At 37.4% G+C, this 23,258-nt stretch overlaps 1 pseudogene; it reads left to right on the top strand.

Moving 5' to 3' along the window:
- The first annotated feature begins 12,128 nt into the window (after nucleotides 1–12,128).
- Nucleotides 12,129–23,258, top strand: part of LOC131481269 (DNA (cytosine-5)-methyltransferase 1-like) — a 50,830-nt pseudogene continuing 39,700 nt past the window's right edge.

Raw genomic sequence — 23,258 nt, 5'->3', positions numbered from 1 at the left:
CTGTATTTTGCTCAACGTCTTTGCTTTTCACCAGGTCATTCTTATCATGGACATTTGGACAGGAATATTGTCTTAGTGTTTCATAATCCTTCTGTTTATCAAAAATTTTGCTTCTAGACTGCAGATATTCAGGGTTCATATCAAGAATAATTGTAGTGCTTGCTAATGTGGGTTATTCTTTGCATGATCAGTGCAAATTATTCCACTGATTCCATATTGATATGGAAATGAATGGCTTCTGACCCTGACTAAAAGCTCTCCAGAGGAGGCTTGGTGGGTCATGCTGGCTCCCAGAGGAAGCTGCTCCATGCTCTGTCCATTTGTGCATACAGAGAGAGTTGTGAGAAAGGACTAGGTGTTTCTGCTCTCCATAGTAAAATTTGCTATTGATGAAAATTTTTGCTTATTAGAAATTTTAGCATTATGCTGATTCCATATCTGTCTTGTGTGATTTTCACCAGTCTTTGCTCTTATCTTTGAATCATACACGTTAAAAGTGACCCCTTTAAAAGCCTCATAGTCAAATGATGCAAACAATGATGCTGAAAATGAGGGTTAAAAAGTTGCTTTCTAATTATTGTAAAGTCATAGACTTATTATTTAATATATAGAAAATCTAGATATACTACATGAGAAACTATGATCTATTATTAGATTACATGTCTATCTTCATTTAGCATGTTTTCCTACTTTGTCTATGATTTTCAATAATTTGTCAGCATCATATGTATAGTTTTAAATCATGTTTTCTAAATAATAAATGGATTTTCATATTCAATCTTGTCACTTAAAAATTAGATGGCTCACTTATTCTCCATCTTTCTAATGCTAGTCATTTAGTACTTATGTTAGTTTGATAAAAATTTTATGATCATCCCCAGTATCTAATTTCTTCCCATGGTAGCAGGGAATTTGAGAGACTATTTTACTGTACAAATATGCTGAACGTTAATCTGTTTCAGAATAAAATCTTGTGTTATGCTACTCTTCAGAATGGCTTGGTATTTGTGACACTTATTCTTCATGCTTGGATGGAGAGGCAAGCAGTGAGAAGTGATTACTTCTAAACACAGCAAAGAAAATTTCCATTTACTTATTTTCCTCACCCACAGAAGCGTCTCTGACAGCTCTAAGGGCCTCTCTCCCGGTTCAGTTGAAGTTTGGATAGTTTACAGGTAAGCCACGATCATGGAACTGGGTAACTTACCCGTACCTTCACCAGTGCCATTTTTTTTTTTAAGTTTAGCATGAGGGATCATTCTCTCATCTCCATCCTATTTTACAAAGATTAAATAATAAAAGCCCCCATGGAAACTTGGACCTAAATTAAAATGATTCTTTTCTGGAGTCTCCTATGTAGGAATTTGTCCTTTCTGTGTTGTGCAGTCATTGGAAATACAGAGATTTGCGAGATCAACCATGCACTGATGTCTAACTAACTTTTCAAAGCAGCTCATTCTGAACAATAAAGAATTGGCTAAGTGTAGTCTCTAAGATATTATGAAAAAGATCTTGTCAATTTATAATTATCGGGAACAGTTTTTGCAATGATGTATTTTAAAACTGCTTTATAATCAAAAGCTTAATTAATTTTTTTTTAAATCCTAACCCTAACCTTAACCCTAACCCTAACCCTAACCCTAACCCTAACCCTAACCCTAACCCTTACAAGTAGTAAGGAGAAAGGCCACTGTTTCTTAGGAGTATAGGCAAGGGCTATAAACATTAAGCAGGTACCTTCCTTCTCCTAGTGCCTAGGCAGCCTCCATGGACCTGAGGACTCCTGTTGGAGGGTGGCAGAGTGAAGCTGGCCTGAGAACTCGCACATGTGTTTGGGTCCCAGGTGGATGAGGGAGGAGGAGGGGAGTTAAGGCCCAGGCTGGTATGTTGGCAGGGTGTGCTGGTGTAAAGGGCTTGGAAACTCATTAATATTCTTGAATCTCAGGTGGGCAGAAGGGTAGGGTCCCAGATCGGCAAGTGTGCTGGAGGACTGGATCTGGGGTTCTGGATGGGTGAGTTGGAAGGGTTTCAGGCCACAACCTATCTGGCAAGAAGATTGGGCTAGGGAACCTATGTGCTCATGGGCATGGGGGATTTTGGATTGATCAGGGAAGTGGGCATAGGATGTGTGGGAGGTGGGCCCAGTGAGGAAGTATGCTACAGGTGAGGAAAGACTTCTTGGGAACTGCTGCTGACAAGGCCACTGTACTTGCTGGAAGCAAGGGGCTTTGACTCAGAGGTTTCAATGAGGTATTTGGAAGGATATTTCTGGGTCAGATTGATGCACCCACCCACGTGGGAGACATAACTGAGCTAGTTAACATTGGCCACTGTGCACATGAAAGCTAGGTTGGGGGCCTACCTCAGGGTTAGACCACAGTACTCACCAGTGAGTGTCAGCAGGGGATGAGTCAACGTTAGGAGGGCCATGACACTAACCAGCACACAAGAGAAACAAGTCTGGGGGCAGATTCTGAGGGAAGTATGTGGGCTTGCCCCTGTGGGACTGTAATATTCTCTGGTTTGAGCAAGAGCTGGAGTAGTGATGAACCAAACTAGATATAACCATGAAATTCTCTGATATTCATGAGTATTGGAATTTGGAACAGGCCAGGGTAGAACAGGAAGCAGCATCCAAGGCATCCCCAAGGATTGGGAGTCGGGTAGGTGAGGCTGCAACATCTACCAACACACAAAGGCCAAGATGAGTTGGTGGGAAATGGTGGTGGACTATGCTCGGTAAGGGCCTGGCACTCACTGGCACACTATGGGGTTTGGGTCCTGGAATTGGCCTGGTGGGGAAATTTTGGGCTCTTCTCTGCAGGCTGTGCAGTGAACAGCATACCCAGATGCACATGGGGGAAATACCGGATCATGAGAGTTGCAGAGAACATCTAGTACCATGGATGGCAGAATAAACTGGACAATTCTCCTGGCTGAATGTTGACAGCAAGTATATGGGCAAGTGGAGACTCTAAGGTAGACTGTCAGTCAATGGACTTTGGAAGGATTTCCAAAACCTTGGAACAATGAACAGAACTACCAAAACCACCTGGGCAGTTATAAAAGCTTATAACAACAACAACAACAACAAAAAAAAAAAAAAAGGAAAAAGAAAGAAGAGGAAAAAAGCTTATAACTGGAGACATTCAATGTTTAGCCATTAGGGAGCTACCTTGGCTGATGCCCCTTTGTGTAGAAAAATGGTTACTTTCTTTCCACAAGTGGCTATTAAGTCTCTAGTGGTCTCAAATCTGTTAACAGTGGGTTATGGGAATCTTAAAATTTATGCTAAATTCTCACTCCTATTCATTTATGTTTTTAAAAATATGTCAAGTACCTACTTTAAAAAGATTCGTTTTGCACGGTTGAATATAAACCAAAATTGAAATGTCTATGAAGAAGTCACAGGCTGTGGTTGAGAACCTGCATTTTCTTATTAACATATTGGTTAATCAATACCATGTCAATTAATGCCACAATGTTGTAAATGGTTGGAAATATTATGTTGGGGCTTTTAATTGATGGGATGATACTCTGCTGGCTCCACCTTCAGACCAGAGGTGGTCTCACCAAGAAACTATTGAACTTACCAGGACAATAAGATGCTGGACTTTATGCTTGGTAAATACCTCCAATGAAAGAATGTCAACTGAATTTGAACTATGGAAATGCAACAAGGTGGCGCAATCCACCGTGGGGGAAGGGCTTGGGGAGGGGCGGGGGGAATCCCAGTGCATAAAAAATGTATCACATAATGCCATGTAATTAATTTAAAAAAATGAAATGCAATAAAAATATGTTTAAAAAAAAGATTCATTTTGATTTGAAATGCACATTACAGGGAGAAGGAGAGACACTGAGAGAAATATTCCATCCACTGGTTCATTCTCTAAATGGCTGCAGAAGGCAGAGCTTGGCTGAGCTGATGTTAAGAACCCGGAACTTTGAGGTCTCCCACATGAGTGAAAGTGTCCAAGGCCCCGAGACATTGTCTACTCCTTTCCCAGGCCATATAGCTTGATAAAAAGTAGGATAGCTGGTAACTGAATCAGCACCTACACAGGATGCCAGCATGACAGGCAAGTTTAGCTTACTAAACCACAGCATTAGACCCCAGGTCTCTGAATTTTGATGAGAATTAAGGGAAGAAGGACTCAGTAGCAAAGCAGGAAGACATGTTTTTTTGAATTTTTAAAAAAGATTTAGTTATTTTTATTGGAAAGGCAGATATACAGAGAGGAGGAGACACAGAGACGAAGATCTTCCATCCAATGGTTCACTTCCCAAGCGGCTTCAATGGCTGAAGCTGAGCCAATCCGAAGCCAGGAGCCAGTAGCTCTTCCAGGTCTTCCACATGGATGCAGGGTCCCAAGGCTTTGGGCTGTCCTCAACTGCTTTCCCAGATAACAAGCAGGGAGTTGGATGGGAACTGGGGGCTCGGGGATTAGAACCGGCGCACATATGGGATCCCGGCGTGTGCAAGGTGAGGACTTTAACCACTATGCTTTCGCGCCAGGCCACAGTTGTTTTTTTTTTTTTTTAATTTATAAAGTTCCCATTTTTTTAGTAAAGGAGGTTTACTAGAAATTCACTTTAGGACTGTATTAGTTGCTTTTTTGAGAATAGAAACAAAATGTGCAAACTGTTAGCCAGATTAACAATACAAAGGCAGAAAAATTCACTCAACATCAGATCAAAAAGGAGACATTACATATAATGAGATATAAACGATTATAACATACTGGTATAAGATATTATATGCTAATCAACTAGAAGACTAGGAGAAAGTGCATGAATTACTGGATAGATCTAACCTACCAAGGTTAAATCAAGAGAACATAGATAATCAAAGGATCCATTGCAATCAATGAGATTGAAGCAGTAATTAAGTGTCTTCCATCAAAGAAAAATGAAAGACCTGATGTTTTAGTACTGATGATAATCATTTTGGAGGGCAATTTGCAGATTCCTTGGGAATCTGCAAATGTATCTACCAGTCATCTCACTTCTGGGACTGTACCCAAGTGAAATTAAATTAGAATATGTGAGAGTTATTTGCACAGAGAATGAAATCAGCATATGAAAAAGGGTTATTTATTGTAGTTTATTATGTAATAGCTAAGGTATGGAATCAACTCATATGTCCATTAACTGACGGAAAGAGAAAATGTTACACGCACGCACACACACACACACACACACACACACGATGTACTACTCAGCTATATGAAAGAATGAATTCCTGACTTTTGCAACAAAATTGGATGCAACTTGAAATCATACTGCTTAATGAAATAAGCCAGTTCCCCAAATCAAAATTTATTTGTAATATGTTGGTAATACACAGAGTACAGAAAGTTGTTTACATGAGCGAAACAGATTCTGATATTTAATTATCGCTTGTAACCTTTTTCTATATTTGTTGAGGAACAGTAGACTTTTTTTTACTAGCTATTTATTGAATTCTTTACCTAATCTAGTGTTAAGTGTGAGATTATGTATACTGAAAAGATGGCTGAAGAGATTGAGTTGGGAATGTGAGCAGGATGGGAAATATTTCATTGTTTCTAAGTTTGTTTTGTAAAATATGTGTAACTTGTTCATATTATACAAATAAGTGAAAATTTACAAGTGAAAATAAAATAATCAGAAATAATTATTACTGTGATAGTTTATCAGTATTTACCATTGGTTTTACAAAGTTGTAAAACAAAGTGTTGTCAAAACTGTATTTGCTGTTGTGCAGATATGCATAAGCATTTCTGTTTTTGTTTTTAATTTTTTAAAATTCTAGTTCAGGCCTATTTCAGTCTAAATGATTTCTTTCAATTCTACTCATTTTGATGCAAACAGTAAAATTTCATTCTTGATATACTCAAATGATATATGTTACACACTATATATGTATGTGTGTATGTATATTTATTGCCCCATATCATTTCCAGCATTCATTCACTTATTTTTTGATTTTTTTTAAAATAAAACAAACATTTATTAAACTATAATAAAAACATTCAATCAAATTACAAAACCTGAGCAAGAAAAACAAACAGCACATGCTTAACTATAGTTAACATTCAAATAAAATTTACATTCCCAAAATATTATACAGTAATTAGAAAATACCAGCCAAAGTAATATTAGGATACTTTTACGTGCGATCTCAACAAATTTGAACAGAAGCAAATTTTAACAAAGGTAAATTTTACAGTGAAACATAGCAGTAGATTAAGGATCTTAACGTGTTTATTTTACTGCTATTTGACACTATGATACAAAAATAAGAGGATTTACATGACATTTTTAATAAATATCTCATGGGCTGTTGAGTGCCTTACTGGTGAAAAGATTTAACTGGCTAATCTCATCAATCCATTTTGTACATTTAGTAGGCATCATCTCTGCCCTACCTAACTCTTCATGCAATTCACAGCACACAAATTGTTATCATATTAAATACATAATCAACTCTGACTTCTCAACAACAAGGAAATTAGTAAACCATCAAATGGACTGCTTACCATACACTTTCCTCATAACTAAATAACACACAAAAAAATCAAAATAATATTTGTCATCACTCTAAACTACTGCCAGCAACTGACGAAAACTGCCAATTTGCCATATTCATGTTCACAACATGCTAAATATACTCTGCTGTTACTTCATCCATGAAATGCCAACATGCCTAGAACAGAGAATTTTCACCATCTCTTGCTGTGGGACCTGACTTGCAGCAATCTATATTTAGATCAGAACTCCATGGGCACTTGATGAACTCTACCTTTCCATGTTGGCTTTCTTATATGAGAGAGAATATATGGTATTTATTCTTTTGTGATTGACTCATTTTGCTGAGCATAATAGTTTCTAGTTGGGACCACCTGGATTTGAATAGAATAATATCGTTCTTCTTGACAGCTGAATAATATTCCATTGAATAGATGTAACACAGTTTTTTTAACCATTCTTCCTTAGACGCACATCTGGTTTGTTTCCATGACATTGCTATTGTGGATTGTGCTGCTGTGAATATAGGATTACAGATCCCCTTCTCATATGCAGATTTCACTTCTGTTGGGTATATTCCTAAGAGCGGGATTGCTGGGTCATATGGCAGGTTTATTTGCAATTTTCCAAGCACTCTCCATATGGATTTCCACAATGATTGTACTAGCCTACACTCCCACCAGCAGTGAAGGAGGGTGCCTTTCTCCCCACATCCATGCCAGCATGTGTTGTTTTTCGAATTCTGAATGTAGGCCAGTCTCACAGGAGTTAGGTGGTACCTCAAGGTGGTTTTCATTTGTATCTCTCTGATGGCTAGAGAGCCTGAGCATCTTTTCATATATTTATTAACTATTTGTATCTGTTCTTTTGAGAAACGTCTGTTCATTTCCTTTGCCCATTTTGCTACAGGGTTTATTTTTTCACTATCCTTGGGTTTCTGAAGCTCTTTGTAGATCCTAGATATTAGTCCCCTGTCACTTGTGTAGAATGCAAAAATTTTTTCCCATTCTGTAGGTTGTTTCTTCACTTTTTTAATTGTTTCTTTTGCTGTGCAGAAACTTTTTAGTTTGATATAGTCCCATTTGTTCATTTTGGATTTGATCGCCGTTGCTTTAGGCGTCTTTTCTAAAAAGTCTTTCCCTGTTCCTATATCTTGGAGTGTGCTTCCTATGTTTTTCTTTAGTAGTTTAATAGTTTCTGGGTGTAGATTTAAGAACTTGAGCCAATTAGAGCTGATTTTTGTATAGTGCGACAAGTACGGGTCCTGCTTCTTTATTCTGCAAGCTGTTATCCAGTTGTCCCAACAGCTTTTATTGAATAGACCAGGTTTTTTACCTGGATTGTTTTCTGTTTTCTTGTCAAAGATTAGTTGACTATTTTTTGATTTTTGATGATAGCTTTCTAACTGGGGTGAGGTGTAACCTCATTTTCATTTTTATTTGCATTTCCCTGATGGCTAGTGACCCTGAATGTTTTTTCATGTATCTATTTGTTATTTGATTTTAAACCTTTTAAATGACCTGTTCATTTTTTCTGTTCATTTCCTAACTGGACTTTTTTGTTGATGTTGAGTTTCTTGAGCTTTTTATTAATCCTGAGTATTAATCCTCTATCAGTTGCACAGTTTGTAAATATTTTCTCCCATTTTGTTGGTTGTCGCTTCACTTTGTTAATGATTTCCTTTGCGGTGCAGAAGCTTCTTAGCTTGATTTAATCCAGTTTGCCTATTTTTGATTTAATTTCATGTTCTTCCTGAGTCTTTTCCAAGAAGTCTTTGTCTACGCCTATATAGTTTATCAATGTTTTCCTCTAATAATTTGGCAATATCTGGTCATAGATTTAAATCTTTGATCTTTTTTGAGATGATTGTTGTACATGCAAGATGTAAGGTAGGGATCTGATTTCATACTATTGCAGTTAGATATGCTTTACCCAGTACCATTTGTTGAGGGTCTGTCCTTTTCCTTGGATTGAGTTCATTTTAAGTTCAATTTGATTGTTTAAAAAAATAGTTGCCTTAGATATATGGATTTATTTCAGTTCTGTTTTATTTTATTTATTTATTTTTTAAGATTGCTTCAGCTGGGCCTGGTGCAGTAGCCGAGTGGCTGAAGTCCTACCTTGAATGTGTCAGGATCCCATATAGATCAGAGAGGAAGATTCCATATGCACAGAGAGGAAGATCTTCTGTCCACTGCTTCACTCCCCAAGTGGCTGAGATGGCTGGAGCTGAGCCAGTCTGAAGCAGGGAGCCAGGAGCTTCCTCCAGGTTTGCCAATTGAGCACAGGGTCCCAAGGCTTTGGGTCATCCTCAACTGCTTTCCCAGGTCACAAGCAAGGAGCTAGATGGGAAGCAGGGCCCCCGGGATACAAACTGGTGCCCATATAGGATCTTGGTGCGTGCATGGGGAGGACTTTAGGCACTAGATTACCACCCCGGGCCAACTTACAAGTTTTTGTAAGACATGGAATTGTTTGTGTATATAATGGTATTCCTTTTCTGGGGATATAGATTTTGTATCAGTCTACTTTAGTAAAATCTCTTATGTGTCCCAACACTCACTTACTGGTTTGTTTTGGTCCCCCTAAATAGAGAATTACATGATCTATAGACAAGGACATCTTAATTTCCTCCTTCCCAAAGCATCCTTTTAATTTATTTTTCTTGCTTTGTGGCTCTAGTGAGACTTGGCATTCTTGTCTTATTGTGTAGTTTAATGGAAATTGCTCCAACTTTTGTACCTCTCAATGTGGTACTCACAATTGGTTTTTCATGTATTGCATTGATTGTAATGAAGAATATTCCTCTATAAACAATTTTGCCTAACTTTTTTTTATCATAAAAGCATATCATGTTTTATCAAATGCTTTCTCTGTACTTACTGTGATACTCATTTTTATTCTTTGGCTTGTTGATATATCACATTTATTAATTCTAATAAATTGAATCATCCTTGCATACCAGGAATAAATCCCACCTGTTGTGGATGGACTTTTTAATGTGTATATGTTATTCTATCAACATAAATTTGTTGAGGACATTTGCAGTTGTATTCATCAGGTCTGTAGTTCTCTATCTTTGTTTTTGTTAGTTTGCTTGTTTTCTTTTTTTGTTTTGGGAATTAATGTGATTCCTGTCTCATAGAAGAATTTTTGGAGGATTCTTTCCCTTAAATTCATTTAAGCTATTTGAAAAACATTGGGATGAGTTCTTGAAAAATTTTGTAGAGTTCAGCTATGAAGGCATCTCATCAGGAGTTTCTTTGTTGGGAGAGTTTTTATTACTATTTCAATGTGTATCTTATTTGTTGATCTGTTTAAGTTTTCTATGTGATTGCAACTGAATATAGGTAAATTGAATGTGTCCAGAAATCTATTTATTTTTTCTGGATTTTCCAGTTTGTTGACATACAACTATTTGTATTACAAGGAATGAAGAAGGGGAGCATGAAGGGAAGGAGCGATGGTGGACAGTACACTGTATTCTTAGATCTTATTGAGAATCAAGGTGGCAGGATAATGTGAGGACATGTTTAAACAGATAGGGAATCACTGACCAGGATGACACACAGAGGGCACATTCCAGGGGATAGAAGAGAACAAGTCAGCAGCAGAGAGACATCTTGAAACTGGCAGAAATGGGAAAGCAGTGGAGACAACATTGTGGTGTTGCAGTGACCAGATACCCAAGTGGGATAACTGAGCTCCACCAGCAACAAAGTGGGAAGGAGAGTTCATTGGGAGCTCAGCAGGTGAACTCCGGCAAAGAACTGCCTGTCCTGATGATTTGTTTGATTTGACCAGGAGCAGAGACAGAGCAACAGATCCCAAAAAGACAGTGCAGGAGCAGGGTAGATTTCACAGCGAAGATGTCCACCAGAGCCGCACTGGGCACCATTTTGTTTAAGGAAGCAAAGGATGTGGGATGGGACTGCGCATGCACTGAGCTTGGAGAAAACTTATTTCTAGCTCAGTGCATTGCACAGACATGACATCCTACAGGTTCCACCCAAAATAAGTTTGGGTAGTACCCAGATCCAAAGGTTAGTTGATCCAGAACTCTACCAGTGGCATATAAGGCACCATTTTGTATAGTGTGGCAAAGGCTGTGAGACTGCAATGACAACAGTGAGTTGTGCATGCACTGAGTTGGGAGTAAACTCACTTCCAGCTCAGTGTGCTGCACTGATCCCACAGGAAAGCATTTTTCGTATTATTTTCTGGTGGAGTATTTTTAACTTGCAAATAGGCAGATCAAAAACTGTATAACTCAGGATTTGTGTGGAATATACAAGTTCCTATTTAACAAAGCATTACATAATGTATGAGGGTGCTTCACTAAGTTTTTGGAAAGTGGATTCAGAAGCTGAACTAATTTTAGTGCCAACATTTTAAAACTAATGTGTGCAAAATATATTTTAAAATCTAATGGAATAATGTGACTTTTAAAGAAGCTATTCAAGGATTGCAAATTTTTTTGCAGCATAATAAGTTTGTTTTGTAATTTCATTTTCCATGGACATTGAGAAGCACTCTCATACATGCCTGAGCTTTGGTTGGCTCATTTGACAAATTCCCTCCTCTGTAATGACTAGGTCTAACTAGGCTTCCTGACAACTGCCTTAAAATACTCAGGATGGTATAAACATTGGTATTTGAACTTTGCATTTCATCTTTCAGAATGGTGAGGAAATATTACTCAAAATGAAAAAGAATGAGCTCCTGATACTTACACCAAAATCAATACAACTGAAGATCATTATGTTAAGTGAAATGAGACAGACAAAAGTGACAGATATGTTTTCTCTCATACGTGGAAGTTGATATATACAAAGAAAGCATAAAAATTATATGACTGTTGTATTATTGTGATTTGTAGTTAATTATAGATAGTATCATCATTGAATTGCTGCAACAGCATAAAATATTGCCTTTTGCCTTATTTTATGATCATCGTCATGAATTCTAGATTGTGTGAAATGACTATTTTGTTTTCAAGAATGAATTGTTTCTATATGTATGTAATATGCACATATGAAGTGAATATAGAAAATTGTAATGAAGTGAATATAGCAAATAGTCTCAAAAAGTAAAAAAAAAAAATTTTAGGAGCACAAAAGAAAAAATTACAAATGTAATACTATACCCCATAAATATGTGTAACATTAATAAATATGTTAAAAATTACATTACGATTCTTTTGAAAAAAAGATGCACACTTGTTTTCATCACCAGGAACTGGAGGAAGGCTGCATTTTCCTGTTGAAAAATTCCCAAAACTGTATTTTAGGGAGGATCTGAGAGTATAGATCTTAAATAAGGTAACACACTTAGATTGTTAAGCTCTGTGTGCCTGACTCAGACAACACTGAGGGGGAATGTTTCCATTTTATTGCTGACTTAGAAGGAAAAGTGAGGTGGATACATACTTTGATACTGACCTGTGATAGCTTCACAAAGCCTTGTGCCTTGATGTGCTCCTCCAGTCTGCAAGTTCAACAGAGGAAGGTGCCAGCCAATTGCTTTGCAGATACAGGAATGATACATGAAATTTTACGAATATAGGCACCATTGATGGAGTGGAAAAATGCAGGTACCATACATAGGGTTTTACGATGCAGTCACCAAATGTTGAAATCACTGATGACAGGTACATGATCTGCCTTAATTCAGACACTACCTCAAGTAATAGAAGCCGCATTCTTCACCATCTCCTATACTCACGGAAAGATGAGTGTTTCTTTTTTCATCTGCTTTGCACTTCCATTTTAAATTTTCAGTGGAGAAAACTAGGGAATGGAGGCACCGAGTTTCAAGGCTTTAGTTAAATACTTGCTGGGCCCTTTAGCTTTGTTCTTTTCCTCTGACTCTAGGTGCTTCCCAGCGTCAATCCTTTATTTAGCTACTGCAGTGTTTAGGAACATGGATGGTAGAAAATTGAATATTTCTGTTTATCTATAAAATAGAAACAATAATATGGTCTATCACATAGTGTTATGATGTGAACTGTAACATGAGTAAAATATTCATAGCAACAACTCAAATTTAGGAAACATTCAATAATTGTTTATATTCATTCGATAAGTGTACACCAGTGGCCACATAATTGATTTCAGTGATAAGTAATGGACATGTGGTGAAGGAATTTTCAATTCTAAAAGAAAGAACTCTAGGTGGTTGAACAATATGAACACTTGGATATTCTAGGCAGACTGTTATTTAATGTTGTGGTTAAGGTGAATCATGTTTCCATTCAATCCTTACTACTAATATATTTAATTTTCTCTTACATCATTTTTATTTTTCAAACCAAGTGTTTATTATTTTTAATATTCACTTTTTATGTATACAAATGCTTATGGTTTTGCTCAAAACAATTTTTTTAGCATGTTAAACTTACAATTTTTCAGGCATAGGCTTCTTCCCACTCTCTCGCCCCTTGTCTAAACACTTCTAACCATGCCTCAAAAGCACATTCAGCTCTCAAAACAGATATCTTCATTCACCTGTGGTAAAATTTTGCTTGGAATGTCAATAATGAAGCATCATAAGCTACTTAAGGGGATTTAAAGGATTTTACTGGTAGAAGTTGAAGTTCTTTTTTGAGAAAAAGTTGCTACTGTTGCCCAATTATAAAACAACAATGAAATGAAAGTATTGCATAATTTCATGGAATTTAACAGCACTTTTTTTGTTCTGGTGTAAATGTATGGTAGCTGAGGGAGGGGACATATGTGTCCTTATCCAGATTTCTGAAGTTAGCAAATAGGGGGAAGTGAAACAGTTAAATATGATTTGTAAGGAGAAACATGATCTGAGTAATGATTTATGGAATGGCATTTTTTTGTAGATGACCAGACACCTTGACTTAGAGCTAAAAGATGTGTTCTTTAAGAAGCCAGTCCTGAAATCATTTTTCAAAGTAATTAATGAGTGTAGCTGATGTAGAACCAAAAAGTTGCCATGGGAACCCTTAACTCTTTGCCCTTTCTTGAATTGTGAAAGTAAATTGAGGGATGGACAAACATTTTAATGATCCAAATCCTGAAACTAATTTTAATACCTACTTTCAGATCTTGTCTAACTCTTTGAAATTTCACTTTACAGAAGAAATAATCATACCATTTGGAAAAACCTACACACATCTCAAGTTAACAATTCAGACATCACTCGTTCACTATTTTAAAGTTGAAAACAGTAGCAGGAGGTTAGTGTCTAGAAAGTTATTCCTATTACTTTTAGTTGTTCTTCTTGATATAATTTCATTGTTATGTTAAGAATTCCCTGTGTAAGAGAATCTATATGAGAATAAAGTTAAGACTATTATAAATAACTAGATATTTCAGGGTAATGATGAATTAACTTCCCTGAATATCTCTTTACCTTATAAGAATTAATAACATAAGTTTTTCAGACTGAAAACAAGTGACTCCGAATCGTAACATGGGTATATGCAAAAACAAAGAGCATCAGTAAATACTATCATGTGATTATATCAACCCAAATGTATGTTATAAATGGCCAGCATTGCAGCTTACAGAATAAAGATCACTACTTGTGATGCTAGCATTCTGTAAGTGTGCCAGCTCCTCTTCTCTCTCCCATTGCTGATCCAGCTCCCTACTAATGGCCTGGGAAGGCAGTGTAGGGTGGCCCACATGTTTGTACCCCTACCACTCGTGTAAGGAGGCCTGAATGAAGATCCTGACTCCTTGTTTTGACCTGACTTAGTGCTGGCTGTTGTGGTCATCAAGAAAGTGAATCAATGGATCAATGAACTGTCTCTCTGGCTCCACTCTGTCTTTGTAACTCTGACTTTAAAAATAAATCAACAAGTCTTAAAAACAAACACACAAACACAAGGAACAATATGGCTGTAACACATTGTTGGCCCTGCAATTGATAGAAAAATGTTTACCAGTAGTGATACCTAAATGCTGGGTAAGAACAAAACCATATTAGGGCAAGTAAGTTATGTAAGATGGTAATTTGAATCTTGAAGGCAAATAAGAAGATCCAAGATGATAAATTAGAAAATATGATTGAGCTCAGTGCAGTGGCTCAGTGGTTAAACCCTTGCCTTGCAACTGTTGGGATCCCACATGGGCGCCAGCTTGTATCCCATCTGCTCCACTTCCGTTGTGGCCTGGGAAAACAGTAGGATGGCCCAAAGACTTGGGTCGCTGCACCCATCTGGAAGACACAGAAAAAGCTCCTGGCTTCAGATTTTTGTAGCTCTGGGCACTGCAGCCACTTGGGGAGTGAACTGCAGATTGAAGATCTTTCTGTTTCTCCTTTTTTTCTGTAAATCTAGTTTTCTAATAAAATAATAAATATTAAAATATATAACTATATTAAGCCATAAATATACATAGCTTTAATTTTTTCATACTTCTTTCAAGGTATATAAAATGATATGAAATAATAATGTTAACAATTCAATATTGAGCTTCTATTATCGGATAAAATATTTACAAAATTCATAAAGATGGAAAAGGGCATAGACCTGTACAGGAGTAATATTTCTGTATATCATTGGAAATTTGTATAAATCAAAAATTTATACAAATATGATGCTAAGTTGTACCTACAAAAACGTACTAAACATGAAATATCTGCATTTGAATATATTGCTGCAAAAAAAAGCATTAGAGGATAACCAGATTAATCAAGGAGATAAAGGACTTGCAGAACAAAAACTCTAAAACATCATTAGTATAAAGTAAATGGAAAATATCCCATGTTGATAGATTAGAAGACAATGTTACTAAATTATTAATACTGGAGTTGGTGTTGTGACATACTGGGTTAAGCCTCCATTTGAGATTCTGCATTCTCATATGGACACTGATTTGAGTGCTGGCTTTTCTGCTCCCTTTCCAATCTAGAACCTTGTCAATGGGCTTGAGAAAGCAGTGCAAGACGGACCCAGTGATTGGCATCCGTATGGGGACAATTTTTCTGTTGCACTTTAGTTTTTGAAGCCACTGGGGTACACAGCAGTGGATGGAAGATTCTCCCTTTCTAATATCACCTTTCAAATTAATAAATCAAGTAATCAATCACCAAACAATCTTTATATCACCTTTCAAATTAATAAATCAAGTTATCAATCACCAATCTTTTTTTAAAAGTTAATACTACCAAAACTGACCTAAGTAATAAATGTAGCCCTTGTTCAATTTGCAATTACAATTTGTAGTACTTTAAAGGGGGATTTTAGATTTCAAATGAAATTATAAAATATCTAGGATAGGCAAAAAATATTGAAAAAGAAGAGCAAACTTAGAAATTCCATGCTTTGAGATTTCAAAATATATTACCAGGATGAGTGTTTGGCCTAAAGCTTAAGATACTAGTTAGAATCAAAAAAAGATGGAAAATGCAGTAGATGAATCAACCACATCAGCTTTATGCTTGCAGCGGAAAACTGGACAAGGGGAAACCCTAAGACGGACTATGTCAATCAGTGGACTCTGCACCAGCCTCATCATACCTGGACTGTTGCTGATGATATGTTGGAGCTTCTAATTGATCGAGGTGACGCTCTGCTGGCTCTGCCTTCAAACCTGAGAGGACCTCCCTAAGAGGCCGTTGAACTTGAACTGGACAAGTGGGATGCTGGACTCTGTATGGTGTAAACTTTTAATAAGGGAATCTCAACGGAACTTGAGCTGTGGTTATGCATCAAGGTGAAGGAATTCATGATGGGGGAAGGGTTTGGGGTGAAGGGGGGGGAATCCCAGTACCTATGAAATTGTGTCATGTAATGCAATGTAATTAATGAATAAATGAATATTAAAAACAAAAAAAAACCAAAAAAAAAAATACAAAGAATGAATATCCAGGCTCATGATGGATATCTCTAGTCCCAGGTGTTTGGAAATTCAAAACATTTGCGAATTACACGGCTATTGTGAATCTTGCAAGATCACGACTCAGGACACCAAGAACGCGATCATAAAATCTCAGCACTCAACAACACCCGTGAGGGCTGGATGGTTGAGTTGGTTAGATGGAACTAAGCTTTAATACCCATTGACAAGTGCCAGAGCCAAATGGGATGGGGGACAGACTGGTCTTCTGCTACACATACTGGCAAACCAGGGTAGGGGGCGGGCCTGGTGGGGGTTATCATGGGTTGCCCCAACTAGGCTCCAGCTCCCACTGGTTAGTGTGAGGGCCGAGTACGTGCTGGGCAGAACCAGACTGGACTGCAACAACCATTGGTTCCAGTGCAACTCGGGACTGAAAACAGAACCAACCCAGCAATTGCAACCACCAGCTGATCGGGGTGATGGACTGTGCCGGGCCCTGTGCTTGCTAGAACATACAAGAAACTAGTCTGGGAATACCTCAAAGTTTCTTTGGAGATCTCCCCAATCGAACTGCTGAACTCAGAACTCTAATCAAGAAAAGACAGAAGACAGAGCAGATCGGTCATTCATCTCAGCTATATGTTGGCAGCGAAAAATGGGGCAAACGGAGACTTTATGATGGACCATATCAATCAGTGGACGACCTCATCGAGCGAAACTGGCAGCGATTCATAACTGGAGAACTATTAACACCACTCGAGTACATATCTCGGAGCATGCCCCACATCCGGGACTCGGGGTGGGCGGGAAACCGGGTGGGGCTTCTCCCTCAATATCCTCCTTTACCTCAGATACAAGATGGAAACAATATGGACATAATAGTATTGCCCACTTCCCTATCCCCCTGAACCTTTTTTTTTTCTTTTTCTTTCTTTAACTGTAATTAACTATGAAAAGATTGTCAACAACAACACAATAAAATAGATTATAAAAAAAAAAAAAAGAATCCCTGTGACTCAAAATAGATTTGATTCCTGTCACTGAGCTCTGATTCCATCTTTTTTGTCAATACAGACTCTTAGAGGCAGCAGCGATTGCTCAAGTAAATGGAATTCTGCCATTCATCCAGGACATCTGGACTGAGTTCCTGGCTCCTGGCTAAGAAACCCAGCCACAGCAGGTATCTGGGGAGTGGACCAGGATTGGTAAGCTCTATTTCTATACTTGTGTGTTTTCTTTTCAAATAAATATATAAAATGTTTAAACAATACTGTAAGTTTCTGTGGCAATAAATACTGTGTGAATTGGGGAAGGGTTCTATTATATTGATTAGCAGAATAGAATTGAAAGATCATAAATAAATCCAAACAATGAGCTTCTCTGAAGTCATTTAGGGTAAGAGAGGATACTCTTTTCAACAAATGTTATAAGAACACCTGGCCAGCCATGTGAGAAAGAATATATTTAAACGTTTAATTTATATCGTTATTAAAACTAACTGCAAATCAAGGTCTAAATGTAACAGCTCAAATGATAATTCTTATAAGAAAACATAGGAGAAAAATATTTATGAACTTAGATTTGGTAATGGATTCTACTATGACATTAAATGTAGGAGTAATAAAAATTTGATAAAAAGTAAAACTTTATCAAAATTTAAAATATGTCCTTCAAAGAATATTATCAAAAAGTATAAAGATAATAATATATTTGAACCTAGGTACACACCAAGGGTTCTCAAAAGTTCATGGAAATGGTAATTATGAAAAAAAAAAGCATGGGTTTCAACTTTTTTATTCCGAAATAAGATTATCTCTTTGAAGCCCTTTGTGTAAGAACTCTTGCAAAAGAATAATTAAAAGAAAATTAATAATGTCCAAAAGATCTGATCAAATTTTTCTCCAAATAAGATATATCCTATAAACTTGTAAAAACAGATTTGACATCATTAGTTATCAGAGAAATGCAAATCAACATGACTAAAAGATCATTCCACTTTCAAAATGATCATTAGAATAAAATGGTGGTACAATAACTAGTGCTAATGAAGGTGCTGGGGAAATTAGAACATCTACACTGTTGCTGGAAATGTAAAATGAAGCAACACTTGGGAAAATGTCTGGTAGTTCTGCAAATATATCTTCATTTAGTTCTTCAACTATATCTTCATATAGTTACTGTGCTATTTAGCAATTCTATTCCTGTGTATTGACCCAAGAGTAATGAAAGCTTATATATTCACACTACCACAAGAGCCAAATTACTATGAGAATGTTTATAGCAACATTATCTGATAGGAAAGAGTTGGATCTGATCTAATGTTTACTAACTGGTGAACAGATAAATAAAATACGGGCTATTTATGTAATGCAATAATATTCATTCTTTGAAAGGAAGGAATGATATACTTACACATACTACCCCAAACTTGAAAACATTATATATTAGAGTGAGAAAGCTACTTACATGAATAGGCAATTCAATAGAGAAAAAAAGTGTAGTTTAATGATTGCTTAGAACTGAGAATAATAGAAGTAGAAGAGATCATAATTAAAGAACACAACATTTCTCCTTGAAATAATAAAACTTAAATCATAGTCATGCTGACATTTCTGTGAATAAAGCAAAAACATTGACTTGTATATGGGTGGACTATGTGGTATGTAAGTAATATCTCAATAAAGCTATACTAAAAGTGAACTAGAAATCTTTAAAAAAGATGAGTAGAGAAAGCAAGATGGCAGTATATGGTGAGGACAGGTTTAAATTGACAGAGAATCATTAGGGTGATGCAGGGAGGGCACATTACAGGAAACAGGAGAGGACAGGCTGATGGCAGAGGGGCACCTGGAGACTTGTGGACACAGAGAAGCAGTAGACAATGGAACAGTGATGCAGTGACCAGATACCCCAGCAGCAGTCAGGGATCAGTGTTTGGAGCTTCACTGGCAGCCAGGTGGGAAGGGAATTCACCAGGATCTCAGGAGGTGGACTCAGACATAGAACTGCCCATCCTACTGATTCGTTTGATACAAGCACGAACAGAGTGGCAGATTCCAAGCGGGTGGTACAGGAACAGGGTGGATATCACAGCCCAGACTACCTGGGTGGCCCCCAGACCTAATGATCAACATACCCAGAAACCCACCAGTGCCACATCAGGCACAATTTTGTGTACTGAGACAAAGGCTATGGGACTGGAGGGAAATGAATGAGGTGCACATGTGTTAGGCAGTGTGTGAACTCACTTCTAGCTCAGCACATTGCATTGGTCCCACAGAGGAAATTAGTACTGACATGGCTTCTTAATGATTGCATCCAAAATAGGTCTTGATGGCCTTCAGTCCTAACAGGTAGCAGGTTCCAGCAAGAATAGCACCCAGGGATTTGGGACAGCTGGCATCTCCCTAGACCTGGGCACTGTTCAAACTGGGAGTGGGAGAAAGTCTGTACAAGCAATGGTGTGAGGATCACACCAGGTGGAGAGTGGTGATCAGGAGCTGGGGCTTTGGAGACAGGTGGAACTCCAACACAAGAGCCCGTGACTGAACCTTGCTGGAGGGAGTGGCATAAGTGACTGCAAATGAAGAACCAGGTACCAAATACAGTCAGTAAAATTGAACTGTAGACCTGTGGGTGACAGAGCTTTGAAAGCTGCCCCAAGGAGAAGAATCGTCTAACCAGAAGTGCAATGATGAAAAGCAAAAGAATAGATAGAGGCCCAATGAATATTATTGATGTCTCCCTGCAAAGGAGCAAAAGCTTTTGCCAATCTCAGATTTAACTGGAATACATCACGGAAATGGGAAATAAAGAATGTTTAAAACTTGTTATAGTACTTCTTATGAACAACTAGAAGCACATATAGGGTTTTAAGGAATTTAACGAATATGTCACACAGGAAATAACAACACTGAAACAAAATCAAGAAGAAATATTAGACTGAGTGGCACAATGGAACAAACAAGAATTCAATGGAAAGCCTTAATAATAGAATGAGTGAAGCAGAAGAAAGAATCTCAGAATTGGAAGCTGAAACAGGAACTGAGTCTACCAAAAAAGAAGAAAAAAATAAAAAATTAAGAGACACTACAAAAAGGCCAAATATTGGCCCAGCGTGGTGGCATAGTGGCTAAAGTCCTTGCCTTGAACACGCTGTGTTCCCATATTGTGCCGGTTCTAATCCCAGCAGCCCCGCTTGCCATTCCTTTTCCTGCTTGTGGTCTGGGAAAGCAGTCGGGGGCGGCCCAAAGCCCTGGGATCCTTCACCTGCGTGGGAGACCTGGAAGAAGCTCATGGCTCCTGGCTGTGGATCAGCGCAGCTCTGACAGTTGAGCTCTGGTCGTTGTGGTCATCTGGGGAGTGAATCATTGGATAGATTTTTAAAAGTAAATCTTTAAAAAAGGCCAAATATAAGAGTTATGAGAATTTCAGAAGGTGCAGAAAGAGAAACTGGGTTTAAAGCTGTATTCATTGAAATAATAAATGAAAATTTCCCTAATATGGAAAAACAATTGGGAAACAGCATCCAGGAGGGGCACAGAACTCCCAACAGGGATGACAGAAAGTGATCTTCACATGACACATGATAATCAAGCTCTCTTCAAGCAAACATAAGGAAAAGATTCTAATATGCACATGAAAAAAGTCAGTTGACATATTGCAAAATGGCAGTTAGGTCACAGTTGACCTCTCACAGGGAACTCTACAAGTCAGAAGAGAATGGAGTGATATATTCCAGATTTTAAAGGGGAAAAATTGCCGGACTGGAATAACATACCCAGAAAAGCTTTTCTTTGTCTTTGAAAATGAAATAAAATTCTACAGTTAAAAAAAAAAAAAAACTCAAAGAATTTGCCTCTTCCAGACCTGTCCTACAAATAATACTTGAAGATATTCTATTGACAGAGAAAAGGAATAGCACTCACCTAAATCAAAGGCAAATATGGAAAATGCTCCAATAAAACAGCAAAAGAAGACTAAATTAAGCAATGAATAACCCATTGCTACAATGATAGGACCAAATTACTAGAAACTGAAAGGATCAAGTTCCAGGGCACCTAGCTATGTGAAACAAATATTAATGTGCTTAAAAAGAGAAATAGACTTTCATAGAATAATGAAAGACCTTGATATCCCACTGACATCAATAGATTGATCAGAAAGACAGAAACTCAGCTGGGAAATTATAGAGCTCACCTAAACACTAGAGAAAATGAACTTAATTGATATCTACAGAAAATTTCATCCTATACACAGAAAATACATGTAACATGATACACTGTGTTGCAGGCCATAAAACCTCAGCAAATTAAAAAAAAAATAAGATAGGCATTGAAGCCAGCCTCATAGTAAATGGAAAAAGACTTGAAGCTTTCTACTAAGAACTGCAGTTAGGTAAGGGTGTCCACTTCCACCACTGCTATGCAGTATAGTATTGGAAGTCCCTACCAGAGCTATTAGGAAAGGAAAAGAAATAAAGGAATTCAAATCAGAACTGAGGAATTAAAATTATGTCTTTTTGCAGATGACATGATTCTTCACATAAGAGAACCAAAAGACTGAATCAAGAGGTTTGGAACTCATAAGAGAATTTGGTAGTATAAAAATATTAATGAACACAGATCAATGGCACTAGTGCACAAAAATATTCCATGGCTGAGAAAGAACTTAAAATAGCAGGTAGGAATCTTAAATATCTTAGAATTAATGTAACCAAAGATGTGGAAAACCTTTATAATGAAAATTGGAAAACATTTAAAAAACAAATAGAAGAAGACATTTAAAAACAGAGAAACCTACCTTGTTCCTGGATCGGCAGGATCAACATAATCGAAATATCCATATTATCAAAAGTAATATACATATTCAATGCAATCTCAGTTGAAATCCCAATAACATTCTTCTCAGAAATAGAAAAGATGATACAAAAATTCACCTGGAAACACAAGAAACCATGAATAGCCAAAGCTATCCTGAAGAATAAAAATCAGGCTGAAGGAATCACAATTTCAGACCTCAAGACATACTGCAGGGCTGTGGTCATCCAAACAGTCTGGTATTGGTGCAGAAACAGAAAAGAAGATCAATGGAACAGATTAGAAACCCTACAAAGCAACAGAAGTGAGCTCACAAATGTATAGCCAAATAATCTTTGACAAGAAAACTGAAAATAATCCAGGGAAAAAGCCTGGTTTCATCAACAAATGGTGTTGGAACAATTGGATAGCAGTGTGCAGAGGTAAGACACCCACACACACCTGATACAAAAATCAGATCTAAATAAATCAGGGACCTAAATCTGCACCCAGAAACCATGAAACGGTTAGAGGAAAACATAGGAAGCATTATCCAAGATGTAGGATTGGGGAAAGACTCCTTGGAAAAAACCCCTAAAGCTCAGGCAGTCAAAACAACACATGGGACTACATCAAACTAAAAAGCTTCTGTATAGCAAAGGAAATGATCACCAAAGTGAAGAAGTGACCAACAGAATGGGAGAAAATCTTTGCACACTACACAACTGGTAGTGGACTAATATCCAGGCATTTCAAAATGCTTCAGAACCTCAACAAATGCAAAACAAACAACCCTGTGAAGAAACAGACAAAGACAATAAACCAACACTTTTTAAAAGAACTAATTCAAATCGCTAAGAAAAATGCTCAGGCTTCCTAGATGTCAGGGAAATACAAATGAAATTCACATTGCAGTTTCACCTAACTCCAGTGAGATTGGCTTACATTCAGAACTCTACTAATAACACCTGCTGGCATGGATGTGGGGACAGAGGTACCTTCCTCCGCTACACTTGGGAGTGTAGACTAGTACAACCAGTGCAGAAGTCAGTATGGAGAGTGCTAAGAAAACTGAAAACTTACCTGCCATATCTCACTTTCGGAATATATCCAAAGGAGGTGAAGTCTG

The sequence above is a fragment of the Ochotona princeps genome, chromosome 1, assembly GCF_030435755.1.
Source record: "Ochotona princeps isolate mOchPri1 chromosome 1, mOchPri1.hap1, whole genome shotgun sequence".
Taxonomy (NCBI): domain Eukaryota; kingdom Metazoa; phylum Chordata; class Mammalia; order Lagomorpha; family Ochotonidae; genus Ochotona; species Ochotona princeps.
This window is presented reverse-complemented; position numbering and strand designations above follow the sequence as displayed.